Source organism: Primulina eburnea, chromosome 18 (assembly GCF_022965805.1).
Source record: "Primulina eburnea isolate SZY01 chromosome 18, ASM2296580v1, whole genome shotgun sequence".
Taxonomy (NCBI): domain Eukaryota; kingdom Viridiplantae; phylum Streptophyta; class Magnoliopsida; order Lamiales; family Gesneriaceae; genus Primulina; species Primulina eburnea.
The window spans coordinates 23,912,142-23,931,226 of record NC_133118.1 but is presented as its reverse complement, the minus strand read 5'-3'; the positions used below and the strand labels follow the sequence as shown (position 1 = coordinate 23,931,226).

The 19,085-nt window shown below is 36.7% G+C and overlaps 1 pseudogene; it reads left to right on the top strand.

Moving 5' to 3' along the window:
- The first annotated feature begins 4,835 nt into the window (after positions 1–4,835).
- Positions 4,836–19,001, top strand: LOC140820135 (clp protease adapter protein ClpF, chloroplastic-like; annotated as a pseudogene).
- Positions 19,002–19,085: the final 84 nt, after the last annotated feature.

The window sequence follows — 19,085 nt, the reverse complement described above, 5'->3', positions numbered from 1 at the left end:
TAATACAATTAAAATAATATTTTAAAAAAAGTCCAAATCAAATTTATAAAAAAAATTAAGATTTAAAATATAAGAAATAATTAAATTATAAAAAATATTATCCTAAAAATATAATAAAAGGAAGAATGAACTATTTCGAATTTTTGGTGTAGAAGAATTTCATATTTTAATTAGATTTTTTCTTTTAAAAACCGATTCCCAATATTAATAGTTGCCGCGATCCTCTTAATTCAAGTGGTGATTTCAAATATATACCCACGTACACTCATTTAAATTTAAAACTATCTATTTTTATTTTATTATTATATGGAAATGAAATTAATTTGGGTTATAAATATGTTTTATTATTCATTTGATTTTTAATAATGATATATATCAAATAAATTCAAATTAACAAAGTGGGCATTTTTGGATAAAAGCTATATATCTATCTTGTTTAATAGTTTTTTGCATTTTCTTGTTTCAGACCAAGATAGGATTTTGATCTGGATATGATAAAGAAAACCAAAATAAGATTTTCTTGAATGAGATAACGATGACTGCAAATCTAGAGTTCTTTTATGGAAATAATTTTCATATAAAGTAGAGAGAACGTAACATAATAAACCATATTTCCGTCGTCATTTTCTTGGTTGATTCAATTAATGGTAAGATTGTTGGATTAACTCAAGAAACCTGCATATTAGTTCAGGGTTTAATTTGTTGGTGTTGGGGATTTTTTTATACAAGATTTAATTTGTGTGCATGAGATCGAGTACTGTCTGTTTTTGAGTTCTCGAATGTTTTTTGCGTGCGGGTTTTGAATTTTGTTCGTATATTGATCATATTCCTACGTAGTTTTAATCTGTCATTGGATATTTGATTTCTTGACTTATTTGTAATCTGTGTTCTGAAATAATAATAATATTATTGTGTTTTCCCAACAATTTGTGTGCATGGGATCGAGTACTGTCTGTTTTTGAGTTCTCGAATGTTTTTTGCGTGCGGGTTTTGAATTTTGTATCATATTCCTACGTTAGTTTTAATCTGTCATTGGATGTTTGATTTCTTGTCTTATTTGTAATCTGTGTTTTAAAATTATAATTTTATTGTGTTTTCCCAATAATTTGTACGTGCAGTTTGCAAGCATGAAGGCGACTCTAAAATACAGAATAACAGCCCAAGGACTTGTGCCAGTGGATGCCTTTAGGCCTCTCGAAGGAGATGGAAACCACAACTACAAAGATATTTCACAAACTAACAGTAAGAAACGTAGGCCATGTTCATCTCCTGATGGTCGAATCGAGAAAAGGCGGAAGACACTGGATTCGGTCTCTGTGGAAAAAAGGATAGAAAACAGGTCCAGCAAGACAATCAGAAGTATTTTGGATCCAAAATCTGGGACTGTAAGTAAAATTAATACTCGTTCGCTTCCTCATGATATCATGTCGACGAAGGTTTTTATGTATGTGCGTGACGTGCTCGGTTTTATTCGAGCAGGGCAAGACAGCAAAGTTAACGAAGAATAGGCGTCCCACGCCGGCAAGAGAAGCTTGTGCTCAATCCTCTTCAAGTGGTGAGTTCAAAATTCAAATATCAACCCCACCGATGATCCGTATATTTTGGTTGTCATGATATATTTATATTTTATTTTATGTTATTTTAGGCATATCTTTCGAAAGATCAACGGGACATGTTCTCAAAGAAGACATCATCAACAAGCATACTGAAATATTAATGTCACCCGAAAAAGCTTTACATGCTGCAATGCTAAAACGCCGATTTGCGAATATCATCTTCAAAGCCACACATCAAACACTACTGGATAGGGTAAGGCTTTCTTTGCCCTTTGTGCTTTGTGTTGGTTGTTTTAGCGAGATTTTATGTTGTGTACGTGTTGCTTAATCATGTTGTAGGGTGCGAAAATCGACTCTGTGACGATGAGTCGAGAAAGAGAAAGATTGAGAAGAGAAAAAGCTGAAGGTGGTTGGTTGGTTTTATTATATATATATTTGGTTAACTTATGAAATATGTTCTTTCATTGACTTCTAAACTTTGCAGATAATGCGAGAATTGAAGCAGAAGTTGAAGGCGCATTCCGGAAGACGAGACAATTTCAGAGAGAAGCTGAAAGAATGAAATTAGAAAAAGTATTTATTTGTCTTTCTTTGTTTCTTTCTTTAGATTTCTCATGATAGAGGAAGATGCATGAGACAATTTCTTTCTTATGCAGATGCAAAAAACCGTTGATATTAATGAAAATTTGGAGGTATCTAAAGAATTCGATGAAATAGTGAGCCGTGGAATATGTCAACCAAGGAGATACTAGCTAGAAATAGAAGAAGCTAAGGAGAAATTGCGCTTGAAAAAGATTACTGTGAATTTACGTAAATTTCTATTTTACTCTTAACAATGACACTTATGTTGACCATTATTAATCTTTCAACAACAATATTGTGGTACAAGGAAGGAACTATGTCGAATTAATTATTAGATTTTTTTATATAAAAAAATCTAATTAATATTATGTATTTGACATCTTAATGTGAGGTCATTAATGTGTTGTTTCTTGGTGATCAAGGAAATTGTCTCTTCACCTAGATCAGATTCATTAGCCTCTTGAATTAGGATGTTTACCGAATCATCAGTGGTTTGCAAAGAAATTGCCTTCCCTTTACTCCTTGTTTGTAACTCCAGATTCATTTCAAACGTTCGGAGAGAGCTTATCAAGTCTTCCAAATTGAGCGTAGAAGTGTCCTTGGATTCATCAATGGCACAAATCTTGATATTAAAGCGTTTAGGAAGAGATCTTAGAACCTTGCTGACCAATTTTTCATTGGACATAGGGTCACCAAGGCTGAAAGCTTGATTTGCGATGTCACGAAGTCTTCGATCATAATCAACAATGGTCTCATTCTCCTCCATCCTTAGGCTTTCGAATTTTGAGGTTAGCATCCTCAGTTTGGTCCAGCGGACACTCTCAGACCCCTCACAGTGTTTCTGAAGAATATCCCAAGCTTCCTTGGCAAAAATACAGTTGGTGATGAGACTGAACATGTTAACGTCAACAGAGGTGTATATAGCATTGAGAGCTTTGGAGTTAAAATTCGATGTTTGAACTTCATCATTTGACCATTGGTTTTCTGGTTTTGCTAAACTGTCTCCATCATTGTCAACAGTTTTCGGAGGAAGCCAACCATCTAAAACTCGTTGCCATGCTCTTTCATCAATGGATTTAATGAACATCCTCATTTTAACTTTCCAGAGAGCATAATTAGACCCATCCAGGACTGGTGGTCTGAAAGCCGTGCCAGATATTAACGGATCCATTGAATTCTTTGATTGTTTCCTGTAAAGACAGCAGAAGACCAGAATCAATCACTTAGTGTATCAAGCATTGGCTCTGATACCACTTGTAGGGGCTGTTTCGCATAAGTTCACAGGAAATATTGATTAAATATGGATCAGAATTTTTGTGTTGTGTTACGTTGTTGAAAACACTGTCACACAACACTGCAACGGAAATAGATTGATCAAAATTACGAATTAATTAAGTAAAATAGCCAGAGACCAGAATTCAATTATGCACAAGTATGAATACTTGTGTGATGCCTCAAGGCAACAAATTCACTAGGAAATTATGTAAATCGTTTACACCAAAAACCAATACTAGTGAAAATAGCAAAACTAAATTCCTTGACACACCAAGGAATTAAATAGCATCAAACAAATTTTAACCCAAAACTAGATGCTACATCCAATCAGATGCTGGATACAACAGAACGCGAAGAACACTCTTGTCTGAGTGTTTCCTCCTTTTGGTCGGCAACTTCGTCAAAACCGTGAACCAATTCCTTCAAGAAGGTTTGTATGTTCTAGCTCTCTGTTCTCTATTCGGTATCTCTTTGATTGGTCATGTTTGCCTATTTATCTCTGCATCACAATCTTCCGTGATTCTCTCAATCTACAATCAAGGAAACCAATGTGTTTTATAGAAATCTAACTCTTTTCAAGATATGGCCTATTCTATAGATATTTTCTCTGATGGTATAAATCATTCCATAAAATAAATATCTATCTCTAAGGAAACAAATCATTAATATTATCTAGAAATGCAAAATTAAAATCTCAATAAAATGTGTAATCCACGATATATATATATATTCCTTTCAATATATATATATTCCTTTCAATATATATATATATATATATATATATATATATATATATATATATATATATATATATATATATATTATAATGTATTGTTTTTATTAATTATTATAACTTTATTCGAATTGTGGAATCTAATTTCTTGTTTTTGGGAAAGTGCAGACATATCAAATTGACTTGAAGCTTTCACAATGTTGTGCAGAGGATGAAATAAAATAGCATACATAAACTAATTTTAGGCAAGAAAGATTCGTACACATTTTAACAAATGGATGTCATTTTTAATTTCGTGTTGAAAATCAGTATAATCGTCTCAATTTCCTTTTACAATCTAAAATTTGAGACCAACAAAGTAAAACAAAAAAAATTGCATCTAAACGATAGAATTCGATATGTCAGAAATCAAAATCATAAGATTATAAATTTGGCTTCAAACTCGGGGTTTTTTTAAAAAATGTATATGTGGAATTTGAAAAAAATTAAATGAAATTACATAGAAAAATTTATCTCTTTGTAATTAATCAGGGAAAAATTTGTGAAGAATTATGTTTACAATTGAATTGAGGAACATTTGGTTTTTTCTAGCGTGTGCATTAGACTTAGGGGTGACTTTATAATAACTGAAAATTCAAGGTTATTTTTGTAATTACGAAATCACAGTGTAATTTACCATTTTTAATTTATATTTTGCGTTTTTCATCAAATCTTCGCCACCAGAAGGAAGACACCTTCTTCAGAGGCTGCAAAGTGTTCCAATTCAGACGTGTAAAAAGCCAAGAAAAGAAGCTTCAAATCGGTCTCGAAGGCTTCGATTCATAGTTTCTATACTCATTTCTCAGTTTCCGCAGGTGAAAACTAATTTTTTTGGCGAACCCACTGCTAAATACAGGCATGGTTCGCCGGAACGGTTGCGGTGCTTGGAACGACAACTACCGTTCCAGTTCCAATGTTATGTTGCGGAACGGTTGTATAAAAAAATAATAAATTCAAAAAATTGGTAAAAAAATTTAAATATAAATTACATCATACTAAAAAAATAAAATATATGAAATTATTACAAATTAATATATCAATGCAAAGCTATTTTACAATAATAGCACAATAAAAAAATACACACTAAAAATTATAACATACCAAAGCTAATACCATGAAGAGTGACGCGGATGAGCGAAATCATTGTTATATTCTTCATCACTATCTCGTAGATTAAATTGATTTCGAACATTTGGATATTGACGTGATTGTCCATAGAGATATTGATTAGATTGAGATGACGAAAGATCATTAGAATGTGATGACTGATTTTGTATTAGTGTTTCGTCACGATGATTATAGTATTCGAATCCACGATACACAGTAGAACTATCAGCTGTACTTGAAGATCTATACTCGGGACCATGACGTCCAACACCATGCCATACAGCTGATGAAAACAAACATTTATATAGAAAGGTACATGTAAATGTTATATCATTAAGACTAATACCATGAGGAATGACGTGGAGGAACAAAATCATTAGTGTATTCTTCATCGGGATTCAATTGAGAAAATTGATCTCCACCCTATTAAAACCGTCGCCGATTAAATCGGCGACGGTTAAATAAAACCGTCGCTACATACATTAAACCGTCGCTAGTAGCGACGGTTCAAGACAAAACCGTCGCGAATTTCGTTCCGGTTCCGTTCCACCGTTACATCTCCGTTTTCCACCGTTATATCGCCGTTTTCGGTATACGAAACGCCGCTACAAGACATCTACTCACCCACCCCGGAACTTTGGAACGGCAAAGGCCGTTCCCGTTCCGGAACGGCCGTTCCGGTCGCAACACGGCCGTTCCGGCGAACCATGAATACAGGCACTCTACGTACTGTTGATTGAGCCTGTTTCATTAGAAATGATTACTTCTTTGTTTAATTTCTTGACGGGACACTGTTTCTGTGCTGGTGTCGGGGTGGGCCGTGAGGTGTGGTGGGTGTAGGGGAGGAGGTCAGAGCTGTTTCTGTTTTTGATATTGGATAATGGATTGGAGTCATTCGTGGAGTGATTCTTGTGCGCAACGTTTCTAAAAAATAGTTATTATTCTAGATATAGTTTAGTTCAACGAGTTGTTAGTGCTACTATTTGTTTGATGTGGTTGGAGTAGTTTTCTTTAAATTCGTTTTTTTTTATGGCAACCATGAATGGAGCATTGGTTTAATGTAGGTGCAATCTAATGATGTGAGAGATTGAGGTGCAAATATCAAATCTTAAGTGGGCGTATAGTGAGAAGGATTATTTCTTCAAATGTTGCAAAGCATGTTTATTAATGCAGTAGCGCCTTCTAGTTGCGGTGTTAATTGTGGGTTAAATGAAGAATGTAGGAGAAATTTGGGTTGATTAAAGGAATCCCATTCGTTTATGGGGATCGGAAGATCATGCTTGTGTTCTTCTGATGGAAGAGCCTCGTACCTTGGAGCGTTTGATATATCTAGACCTGGATCTTGGAGGGTTGGAGCTGGATGGTTGTTTGAAGGAGGTGATAGGGGAGCCAACTTGGATGCCAGTTGCGACCAAAGTGAAAGCGCCAACGAGGATATACTAATGTTTTTCTTTGAGCTGGACTTAGCAACACGGGTACAGGTGCAAAGAGCTGGTTCTGAATCTGTTAATTTGCTTCGTAACAGCTAGAAAAAGAATGTTGTTCGCTTATTGTTCTGCTTATATTGCAGTATGCTTTGAATTTGGAGCAGTATGACATAGCCAAGCAGCTGAGGAACAAGTTGACTGAGGTTAGAATTTTTGACCTGCGTCAATTCTGTAGAAAAACCTCTGACAATTGGAAAAAATGCTAAATGTTAGAATTTTTGACCTGCGTCAATATCCTGCAAGCCAACGGTTGGCTAGGGATTTTATTGACTCAAGGGTAATAAACAATCTTTATTTTAATATAATTCATTATTTCATGGTTTGTTATTTTTTATTCTGTATACCCATGTTATCAAACATAGATAAAGACCTTGATTATACTTTAATAAAAATGAATCGTAATTCGATGTTGAAACTCGTTTGTAAATACTGTATGATCTAAATTCATTCCTAGTCAATTCAGCCGCCTAAAACATGGATAAATGTCGCTTGAGCTCAAGACTAGCATCTTTGATGTTTGTGTATTGCGTTTCTTAGTAAGGGCATAGAGATGTCCAAACATGCAGATGAGTAGTCATATGATGATTATACCGAACAACCCTCTCTCGGACTTTCCAAGTGGTTATCATTCATCGAGAGGATAAGTCTGTGGTTATGATTGTACACCATTAGTCCTTACGACCCGGGGCAACACTGAGGCTCTATATGCTAGGGTTGTACTTTGACTCGTTTACCGGCTCCAGGAGAGTCATCAGGTGGCGAGGTTGAGTACATTTGCGACACATATAGGAGCCAATGCATTGTAGTCGGGGATTCACCGCTCACCTACGGGTATGGATATCCTATGTGATCTAATAAAATAATAGTGCATGGAATCTCTGGCCAGAGTACGAGATGTACGTTGGAGAAGGAGTTCTCCAAATAGTACACGCGATGACACGGGATATATGAGACTGAAGGGTACCGTACTGTACGTTAATCATAATCGACTGGTTCTTGCAGGCACTATCAGTGATACCTAGGGGATCATGGGGCGATGCTACTAGACGCTCTTACCATGATCCGATGGGTGCAATCAGAAATGAGTTTTGACATTCTTGATCAAAGTGTTGATGAAAAGAATGTGGCTAACTAGGGTAAGCCCGAATAAAGGATTTTGTCCTGAATCACAAAGAGTTGTGAACCCACGGCTAGCTGTATCCCTGAACCATTGAGGGTTACACAAGTACTGTATTGTTTGTTCCCGTTGAGAGAATAAATTCAAGAAGTTGAATTTATATATATAGTAAATTCAAGGAGTTGAATTTATGATAATTAAATTTTGAGAAAATAAATTCAAGTAGTTGAATTTATAAAATTTGAGAATTTAATTTATTAAACTCAATTGTTGGGTTTATTAAATATTAAATGTTGGAGGTGATAAAAATTCAAGGAGTTGAATTTATAATTTAAATAATAAATTCAAATGTTGAATTTATAATGTATTTAATTTATTAAGCTCAAAAGGTGAGTTTATTAATTAATAAATTAAATATGATGGGTAATATGTTTAATGGCCTTATAGGAGTACAAATCCAACATAATAAATAATTAAAGTTTTAATGGACTTTGATTAAATTAATTAAACTAGTGATTAAATTAATTAAACTAGTTGGACTAGCCCAATTAATTAAATCAAGCCCATTAATGTTAATTATGTAATTAGGTTATTATTTTATTATAAATAATACTTGAAAAACAAAAAACCTAGCCACCACAACAAAAGGGTTACGTGAGCCTCCACTCAAAACAAGAAATCGGCCAACCCCTTTTGAAAAGTAATATTGTTGTGTCATCTCTCAATTTTCTCTCCTACGCAAAATCTCCTTCACATTCTCTAGTGCAATTTGAAAGAGGAACATACTATCTAGTCGTGGACTTGATAGGAGGATTTCATCGAAGAGAGTTCGTAGGGATTCAACAAGAGCTAATCCATTTTTATACCGGATTAGTTGGAGTCCAGTGATTTATTCACCAAAGGTATAATTTTCTAAACATCCTATGATTGTTATTGTTAAATCATACGAGCGCCTAAAGCAAAATTATTTTGTTTTTCAAAATAAAATTAAAATTTTAAAACTTCCGCTGCGTTTGGGCTTGTAGAAAACCAGGTCCAAAAGTGGTATCAGAGCCAGGTTTTCTGAATCGTTTGATTTTAAATTATATTGAATAATTTGTTTCTAATCACACAAGAAAATTTTCAGAAAAATCGATGCACCATAAAAAAAATTTTTTCGGAAAAAAAAATTCGCGATATGCCCGGATCTGTTCCGGGAAGACCGTGGGCAGAACGCGCAGCGTGCGCGCGCGGCGCCGCGCGCACAGGTGGCTTCCACTGCCCGCAACGTTCGGGCAGCGGGCGGGCAGCGGGGGCGACTGCCCGGGATCGTCTCGGGAAGCGTTCTGATTGGTGGGCTTGAATTGTTTGGCTCATGGTGCAATTTTCTGATTTTTCAAAATTTTGGGGAAAGAATTGATATTTTTGAAAATTTGTTCAATTTTTATTTTGGAAAATTAATTTTTGGAAAATTTATAATTTTCTTGTAAAATAAATAATTAGAATATGATTTTAATTATTTATGGTAAAAATGAGTTTTTACAATAAATCAATTATTATTGATTTAATTAGAAATTAAATAAAAGAGTTTCTTTAATTTATTAAATCCTTTAATAATTGTGGTGGTTAGTGATAAATTATTAGATATATGATTTATCAATTAATTAAATTGATGTTAATATTTGATATTAAATGCATGAAGGATGATTGAGAGCCTTGACCAATGTGTTAGGTGTATGTTAGAATATTTTACTATTTTATTCGTTTTTTTTTAAAAAATATTTGATATTATTAAAGTGGGCTTGGTTTATGGCCGTTCCCACCCAATGAGATGTCTCCCTTATGTGCCATGGCTATTTAAATGTAATATTAAAAATAGTGGGAGATCAAGACTGGAAGATGGTAGGCCCGATGAACGAGATGAAGACATGTAAAATATTGGAAGCTCTTGTAATAGTTGCATTTGCATCCCTGCATTCACCTAGGTTTGGACCTGGATCCATGTATGGCTCACATGGATCTAATAGTGTTGGCGATCGATCATCCTTAGTTATTGTTGAATGTCATATTATGATATATGTGATATATGGTAGTATGCATGCATGTATATTATTATATAATATAGTTGCATGAATCCGGAAAACATACAAACTCGTGGCAGGCGTGTAGAGCCCGTAACTTAGACTACGTATAAGCCATGCATAATTCTAGTATTTTAAATGATTTTATTTCATGAGTATTTAAATGCTTTTCCTTAAGTTGATTATTTTATGCAGTAGCTTGATTTTTATCATTTCAGTTTATTCAGTGAGGCCGGACTGCAGTTGGAGTTTTGAGATAGAATTTAAGATTCAAGAAACATTTCCAGAATTTATTTTAGCTAGCAAGTAAGTTCATTTAAGTTAGAAAGGAGGTTTGAGGATTTAATTTAATTACTTAAGATGAATAGGAAATAAATTCATTTAAGTTCCTTAATTAAGGGGTTAGTTCACTAAATTAACTAAAAGAATAGTGGGGCTTTTAAGGGTTATTAATTTACTAGATAATCAACATTTCCCCCTCCTTTATTTGTGAATTTTCGGCCCTTAGCATCTAGACTATTCCTTGCCGACTCATCACCCCTTTTGACCCATTCTTGGTTGAAGTTAGCGTAATAATCTTTTTAATCCTTGATCCACCTTAATTAAGTAATTGTTGAGCATTATCCTAGTCTAGATATCTTAAGGAATTCGGCCACCTCACCCCTAAGCACTCCAATAAGAAATCATTTGATAGCAACAAGAATTGAAATTTCAAATAGAAGTAGACTTAGTCTTACATCTCCCCTTATATTGCACCCAATACCCTCACTCTCCTAACCACCACTCTCCTCATAATCCACCGAAAGTTTGAGAGCATTCAGAGGAAAAATCAGTGCAAAGACCGTGGGGTTCATAGCTAGAAACAAGAAGGAAAATCGGTAGCAAACAAGGTAGCTAGATCGCACCACTCCTCCGCGCCGCGTCGTCGTCGTTTCCTTTGTTTTCTTTCAAAACGAAACCAGGCATGCATATATTCTTCCTTGACTCTTCAATCAAGTCATACTATCATATTTTTTTATGTTTCATGATCATCCTTTCATGTAAAAACCGAAATACATCAGCATTTTCAGAAAAACATCACATGCAGATTTTTTCGAATTCTTTGGCAGCTTCACGGTTTTCGCTTGTTGTGATGTTTCAGGTGGATGGTTCGATTCCAGGCTCCCAAGGCGACATCTAGACATGTTCCAGGATGGATTAGGATCACTTTAGTCCATTATTTCAGCCCCCATGCTTGCTGGAAATTCGAAAATGACAGCAACTCCATTTGTGTCCATTTGTGTTCGAAAATCTGAGGTTGCTGTCATAAGGGAATGGATCGGATCATGGCTGCCCCGGGGCCTATAGCCATGGTTAGATCACATCCCTAGCATGTCTAAGACGTGACTAAGTCGCCCTTTTGATTACTTGGTCCATGGTGCATCGGTTTTTAAATCAAACGCAAGAACAGCCCCTCCCCTTCTCGGCCCCTTTGATTTTGACCGCATGTGTTTGTTCGAGTATGGTGGAACGGGGTGGATCTTGGTTGGCTTAAAGCCCTTAGCCACGGTTCACACCATGCCCCATGAAGTCTAGGTCGTGCCATGGTCAATCAAATGGCCACTGGAACGAGTCGAGACAGCAAGCAAAGCAAAACACCCCTCACGCGCGCCAAGGTGCTCTCGGGTGAATCTTTTCGATTGTTGCTGGAATGTTTCGAGTTGTGGCTGGTATAAAGCCCTTACCCATGGTTCGAATCATTGCTTGGGATGTTGGTAAGAGGTTTTGGTCGGTGGTTCAAGCCCCAATGGCCATTAGCCTCGCAAACGACGCAAGCAAACTAAGCACAGCTGCTGTATTTTTGGACAGCAACTTGCTGTGACGGTTCAGTGGCTCGTTCGAGTTCTCGGTTGGCTTTTAGCCTATGGCCTTGGACTGGACAGTGTCTCATTGAGTTGGGAAGGTCATGTTTTTGACCGTTCATCGTTCGGATCATTTTTGAGGTCGTATGAGAATTTATGGTGCGATGTGCCAAATTGACTCTCGAAAGAGCGTTTCGTGTTTTGGCCTCCATTCACCTAAATTTCAGCCCTCACCATTTTAGGAGCATTATTTTATCATTTTAGGCGTATTTTAATCATGACTACATGATGGTTCAGTGTTGGTTCGGGTTGGTTCGGAGTCATGATTAAATACGAAGTCGGTAGGCGTAATTGTCACAGTTTTGAAGGATATTGCATAGTTTGGTCAAGTAAATCTATTGCATACTTTTCATGACATATTTAGGTTGCAGCGAGCCTGGGAGCGATCCAATCCAATCAGTAAAATGGGTACAGGATATTTAATTCAGTTATTTAATTATATTACGTGTAAAAAATACAAATTTTGAGATTTATGCGATATTGCTTGTGGTCACTTTACTATCATTCTTAAGTCCGGTCCCCAGTATCGGCCCGGTCACCAGTTACCGGTCAGTTCAGTTGTTTCACCCAGTACTGTGGCAGTAGTCTGATCAGACGTAAATCCGATCCCCAGTATCGGTCAGCTCAGTTCAGTTCAGTTCAGGGGCCACTTGCGTAGACCATAATCTCACCAGAAAATTATTACAAGCTATTTCAGGACAGGGATCTAAGGAGCAAACAGTTTCACTATGATTTTCAGTTCAGCTATGCACGTATTATAATTAATCTTGACACGACAGTTTTTACGATATGCATCATGACATGATATTTTACTCCCATGCAAAACTTTATTTTTTATTTACTCGTTATTTACGATATATGCATGTGGAGTCTTTAGACTCACAAGACTTGATTGATGTAGGTACTGATGATGTCGGGATCGAGGGCGGGGACCAGTGAGCTAGCTTGGGTCGGCAGTAGTGGCACCCGAGGACCTCAGTTTCAGCACTTGCCATTTTATTTTTGATGCTCAAATATTTTACCAGTCGTTGAATACTTTAATTTGTTATTTTTTGCAAGTATTAATTTCTTCCGCTGCTAGTTTGAACGTTAAACCTTTTATCAGTTGGTGGTATGAATGAGGCACTCCATTTATTTTAAAATAAAATTTATTAATTTCCCGTAAATTTTCAAGTAAGGAGTTTTAGGCCTTTATAACGCGATTTTTAAATTAAAATGATGAGACAATTTTAAAATTAAAATCCCTCATTTTGAATATGATTCAAAATTTATATCAAATCGAAAAAGTAAAAATTAAAAGAGTTTAGTTTTTCCTTGCCTTCCATCAACCGTGGTTGCATGTTGATCGCTATCCGCAGACAGTGTCTGGCTCATATATTGGGGAGGCCTGTACGCCGGAAAGCTGTGACTTCCATCGGACATATGATGTGAATTGAGTGGAACTCCCATGACTTCGGCTCATATTATTGGGGGAACTCATGGCGACCGTCCACTGCAATTCAATATTGATGGGTTGGTTTGACACGTGAAAATAAACGACGTCATATTATTGGGTCCTTATTAAACGTGAGGCAAAACACGCGGAGGTTGCATTGGGAGTAATTGGACTCTACCTTTTAGATATTATAAATGGCTGATATTATTCGGGATTATAATTGGCTAATTTGACTCTACGTGCCTACTAAGGAAATACGATTTTCCTTTTTCATCAGAGGGTGGTGAAAATGTCAAAATAGTGGGAGGGTAATTTATAAAATGAAATCCATATTTTATATCTTAGAATTATTTTAAAATTATCAGTAACATTTATCTGTTTTTCATTTTCAGTATATTTACGATGTCTACTCGTAACCCGCTTTCCATCATTCTCGATCAAAACAAATTGACTGGCCCTAACTATCATGACTGATTTCGAAACTTAAAGATTGTTCTGAACTCCGAAAGGATTGCGTATGTGCTTGCTAAGAAGCCACTTAAGGAGGCGGCTCTTGATATCAGTAGGACTGAATTAGCTAAGCTTGAGAAACATTGGGATCATGATCTCCAAGCTAAGAGCTACATGTTGGCTTCTATGTCGAATGAACTTCAGAGAAGGTTCGAGGAGGCGGTGAATGCTGCTGACATTCACCTTCATCTGAAAGAATTGTATGCTGTACAAACTCGTTCAGAAAGACATGCGACTGTTAAAGAACTCATGACTACACGCTTGCGAGAGAGGACTTCGGTCCATGAGCATGGTGTTAGGATGATTGGGCTCATGGAGAAGTTGGTGGGACTCGATTTGGTTATACCTAGTGAGTTCTCGACTGATATTCTCTTGCTGTCTTTGCCTGCCTCGTTCGATGGATTTGTGGTTAATTTTAATATGAACAAGCTTGAGGCCACCCTTGAAGAGTTGGTCAATATGCTCACTAATTATGAGGCAACAATTAAAAAGGAAAAGCCTGTTCTTCTAGTGGGTTCTTCGTATGGTACGAAAAAGAGAGCCCCAAATAAAGGCAAGAAGCGTTCTGCCCCTCCAAAGAAGAACAAGCCCAACAAAAAGCCATACAAGAAAGCAAATTCGGGGCCCACAAAGCCTGACAAGTCAGAGCATGTCTGTTTCCACTGTAAAAAGCCTGGACATTGGAGGCGTAATTGCGAGGAGTATCTTGCCCAGAAGCGTTCTGGCCATGGTATGTTTTATATTGAAGTTAATGTTTCTATTAATTCCTCTTCTTGGGTATTGGATACCGGATGTGGTTCTCATCTATGCAATGATTTGCAGGTGATGGGAAGAAGCAGGAGGCTTAGAGATGGTGAGACCTTTCTAAGACTAGGAAATGGAGCAAGAGTTGCTGCCACTGCCATTGGAGACGTTACTTTAATTTTGGACAATAATTTTAATTTGTTTTTGAGAGACGTTTTATTTGTTCCTGAATTGGTTAAAAACATTATTTCTATTTCTATGCTTGATAGGGATGGTTATTCTTGTGTTTTTGCTAAAGGTGTTTGCAATTTATACAAGAATGAATGTTTGATTGGAACTGGAGAATTAACAAACGATCTCTATAACTTAAAATTAAAAGATATTCCGTTAAACAATGTCTAAGCGCATACAAAAAGAACGAGAAACAAAAGAAAAATAGAAGATCCAAATCTTGCACAAATATGGCACGCTAGACTAGGTCATATTTCTCAAAGAAGGATGCACAAGCTAGTGGGAGAAGGCATGTTTGACTTGTCAGACATAAATTCTCTACCAACTTGTGAGTCCTGTCTAAAAGGAAAAATGACTAAAACTCCCTTCAATGGAAACGTGGAACGTGCGCATGGTCTAGTGGATTTGATCCACACGGAGGTTTGTGGCCCGCTAAGTGTTAGCACAAAATTTGGGCATTCCTACTTCATTACCTTTACTGATGACCATTCGAGGTATGGGTACGTTTATTTGATGAAACACAAATATGAAGCATTTGAAAAGTTCAAAGAATTCAGATCTGAAGTTGAAAATCAGCTAGAAAGAAGTATTAAGGCACTTCGATATGATCGAGGTGGAGAATACTTAAGTGCTGAATTTTTGGGTTATCTAAAAGAGAATTGGATTCTCTCACAGTGGACTCCACCAGCAACACCACAATTGAATGGTGTTTCTGAACGTCGAAATCGAACCTTGATGGACATGGTTCGATCTATGATGGGATTCACTGAATTGCCTATATCGTTTTGGGGCTTTGCGCTTGAAACTACGGCAATGTTGTTGAATAATGTCCATACTAAAGCAGTGGATAAAACACCATATGAGATATGGATGGGAAAAAATTCCAAATATTCTTACATGATAATATGGTGATGTCCTGCTTACGTGAAGCAGACAGTGGGAGACAAATTGGATAGTAGATCCACTTTGTGCTACTTTTTAGGATATCCAAAGAATTCTGTTGTATATTATTTCTATCATCCAAATGAAGCAAAAGTGTTTGTTTCAAGAAATGCCACTTTTTGAAAAAGAATTTTTATTAGATAGAAAAGGCAAGATGATAGAACTTGAATAAATTCAAGATACTCTATCAACTATAGAAGTTGAACCCATTTCCCAAGAACCAGTAGTTGAAGTACAAGCTTCTAGAAGGTCTGATAGGATTATTAGACCACCTGCAAGATATATGCTTCTTCATGAACAAGGCCATGATGAGTCTTGTGTTGGATGTGATCCAATGAATTTCATAGAAGCATTATCTGATACTGATTCAACCAAATGGCTTGAAGCCATACAGTCAGAAATGGACTCTATGTATTCAAACCAAGTCTGGACATTAGTGGATCCACCTGAGGGAATCGTTCCCATAAGATGCAAATGGATCTACAAAAGAAAGCTTGGGGTGGATGGGAAGGTAGTGACCTTCAAAGCAAGACTGGTTGCAAAAGGATATACTCAAAGGCATGGAGTTGACTATGAGGAAACTTTTTCACCAATTGCTATGTTTAAGTCCATTAGAATACTACTAGCCATAACAGCATGGTATGACTATGAGATATGGCAAATGGATGTAAAGACTGCATTCCTCAATGGAGACATCAAAGAAAAAATTTATATGTCTCAACCCGAGGGATACACATCAGTAGGAAGTGAGCATAAGGTATGCAAACTTCAGAGATCAATATATGGTCTCAAGCAGGCATCAAGGAGTTGGAACCTTAGATTTGATAGCACTATCAAAGAGTTTGGTTTTGCTAAGAATCCTGAGGAACCGTGTGTGTACAAGAAAGTTAGTGGGAGTGCAGTGAAGGTTGAATCAGAGGTAATCAAGCTACGGGATAGTAGAAGGGGGCCTAGCAGCAAAAAGTGAAGCAAAAGATATGACTATTAGTATCTTACGCCTACGGTATATATCTGATTCACTGAAAACTAATTACCATATATGCATATTCTTGATCTTTTATCCTCTTATCACTTATCAGTTTCCCAATTCAGAGGTTTGGTCTGTTAAACAACCTATTAAAATTTTTGAATTTTTTTTTGTTTCGTTCAGTGCAGAACTGCAGAATGAGATTCTGTTATCCAAAATATATGGAATGGTACAGAGCAGAAAGCAATGTGCAAAACAAGCGAAACAGTGCGATAAAGAAAACAGCAGGACAGTGCAAAAAATAAAGCAAACTGAGGCCTGTATGAAATACAGTGTCCTTAAAACAGATTTGTCCCCTCCGGTGTGTGCTGCGAGGATGAACGTGGACGTCTGTTTCCCAGGATACAACGGAAAACCAGTAGTACCGTAGCACAAGGCACCACCACGGTGAACTGAAAAAGTACCTGAACTTTATCACGAGGGCAGAGGAATGACAGAGGAACAGCAGCCGTGGGCAGCAGTCGCCGCCGAAATAGGAAAGCAGAAGAAAGCTTCGAAAATTCGAGAGTGCAGGAGAGTGTGTTGGATTTTTTTTTTATGCAGTTGAGGCTGCCTCTGTTTATGAGCACCAACCGTCACCCAGCTGGAGCACCAACAGTCACGCAAGCCATATGAAGAGTTAGGCAGCTGGAAGGTCATTCATAACTGAAATTTCAAAAAAGAAAATTAGCAAAAGCCAGGTGAACCTTGGTGGGAAATTTTGCCTTGATCGGTCTGACATTCGACGCACCTAGGTCGCGCTCGTACGCTTGCACACAAGTCAAGCCTTTTTCCACTGCAAATCGGGCCCATGATTTGCACCCCCTGCGCCGACGGGCGCGAGAGAGAGCCTCTTGACCAATCTTACTTACACCTCTACAAAGTGTAAATCAATATAAGCTCACCATTGCCTTGTTCTTTTTCTTATGTGGGACACTTCCCACTTACCATCGACTAGCTAGTCCAATTTCTCATTCAAATGGTACAAGCCCACTACTACAAAAGTCCAACAATAGTCCAACAGATTCAGAGTGAGAAATATGACTTGGCAGCTGATTTAAGAGATAAAATTTCCAAGCTTATTAAAAGCACGACGGTACGAGAATACTCAACATGCTTTCCGTTTAGGCCAGAAAGCGAAGAATAATTGATTTGGTATATTGTCTCGAAAATTTTTTCTTCCTCGGGATGTAACGGGTTAATCTAACTAACTGAATACTCACTTTTTTGCCCCTAAAAATTGTTCTGGAGTTGTTAGGATTTCGAGCTGTCATTTGCGGCATGGATCCGGTGTGCTGTGAGTCCAAATCTTGGATGGAAGGTGCAAAAATCGATAAGCTGACTCGCTGTCCAGATCAACCATTTTATCAGGTTGGACTACACTCAACTTATATATTTGTAGCAACCCTTGTTTTATCAGAATACATCTGCCCTTTTTGATGGTATATAACTTGTCACTAGTTTCCTATATTATGTTTTTGTTCCATGTTAAAATAATTAAAAATGTGGCTTAGCATCCATAGATCCAATTCCTGGTTAACTACTATGCAGCATCGTAAGACATACTTTTACCTATCTCCTTAATGAAACTTCCTAAACAAAGTAAAATGAATTCGCTCTATTTTTAACAATTCCTCTCCATTTCTCATGATTCTATTGTTGAAGCGATTTGCATAATTAAATCTGAATGCAAGTTTAACTCATAGTCATAGTCAGTTCAACCTGTTTCGCAGGTATTTGTTGATGCACACGAAGACCCCAAATCCAATCTTCTAGTAGCTTATGGTGAGCCAGTCGAACTTGATTTTGTGATGCTAGCCATGTTCTCATTCTAGCTACTTTTAACTCCTAAACTCGAATTTTTTTTTTAATCTATTTGATAGAGCACTCTAAACCCAAGGATAAAGGATATTCTATGCCTGCGCTTTTCAAATCTTCCACAACATTGGTATTCACGTATTTAAATTAACATCGATTATCAGCTTGTCATAAGTTGTGAAGCAACAATTGCCCCACTGTCTTGTGCATTACACGTGTGTGCAGTTCAAAAGATTTGAGTTGTATATTTTATATCTATAGATATAGACTATAGATTTTGATAGAGCAATAGATACTTGATTGTACAATCAGTGTCAAAACTCAAAATCATGTTGGTGATTCCCGTGAGTTGCAACATGATTTACTTATTTGATCAAGGATCATTAAAAAGCAATAATTGCTCAACTTATCCTATGATTGCCTGTATTGGCACAAGGACTGAAACATTTTGTTTGGATTGGATTTGTAGTGCCCAAATTCAGTACACGTATAACCCATGCATTCATTTAATTATTAAATCATTTAATTAATTTTAAATGAGT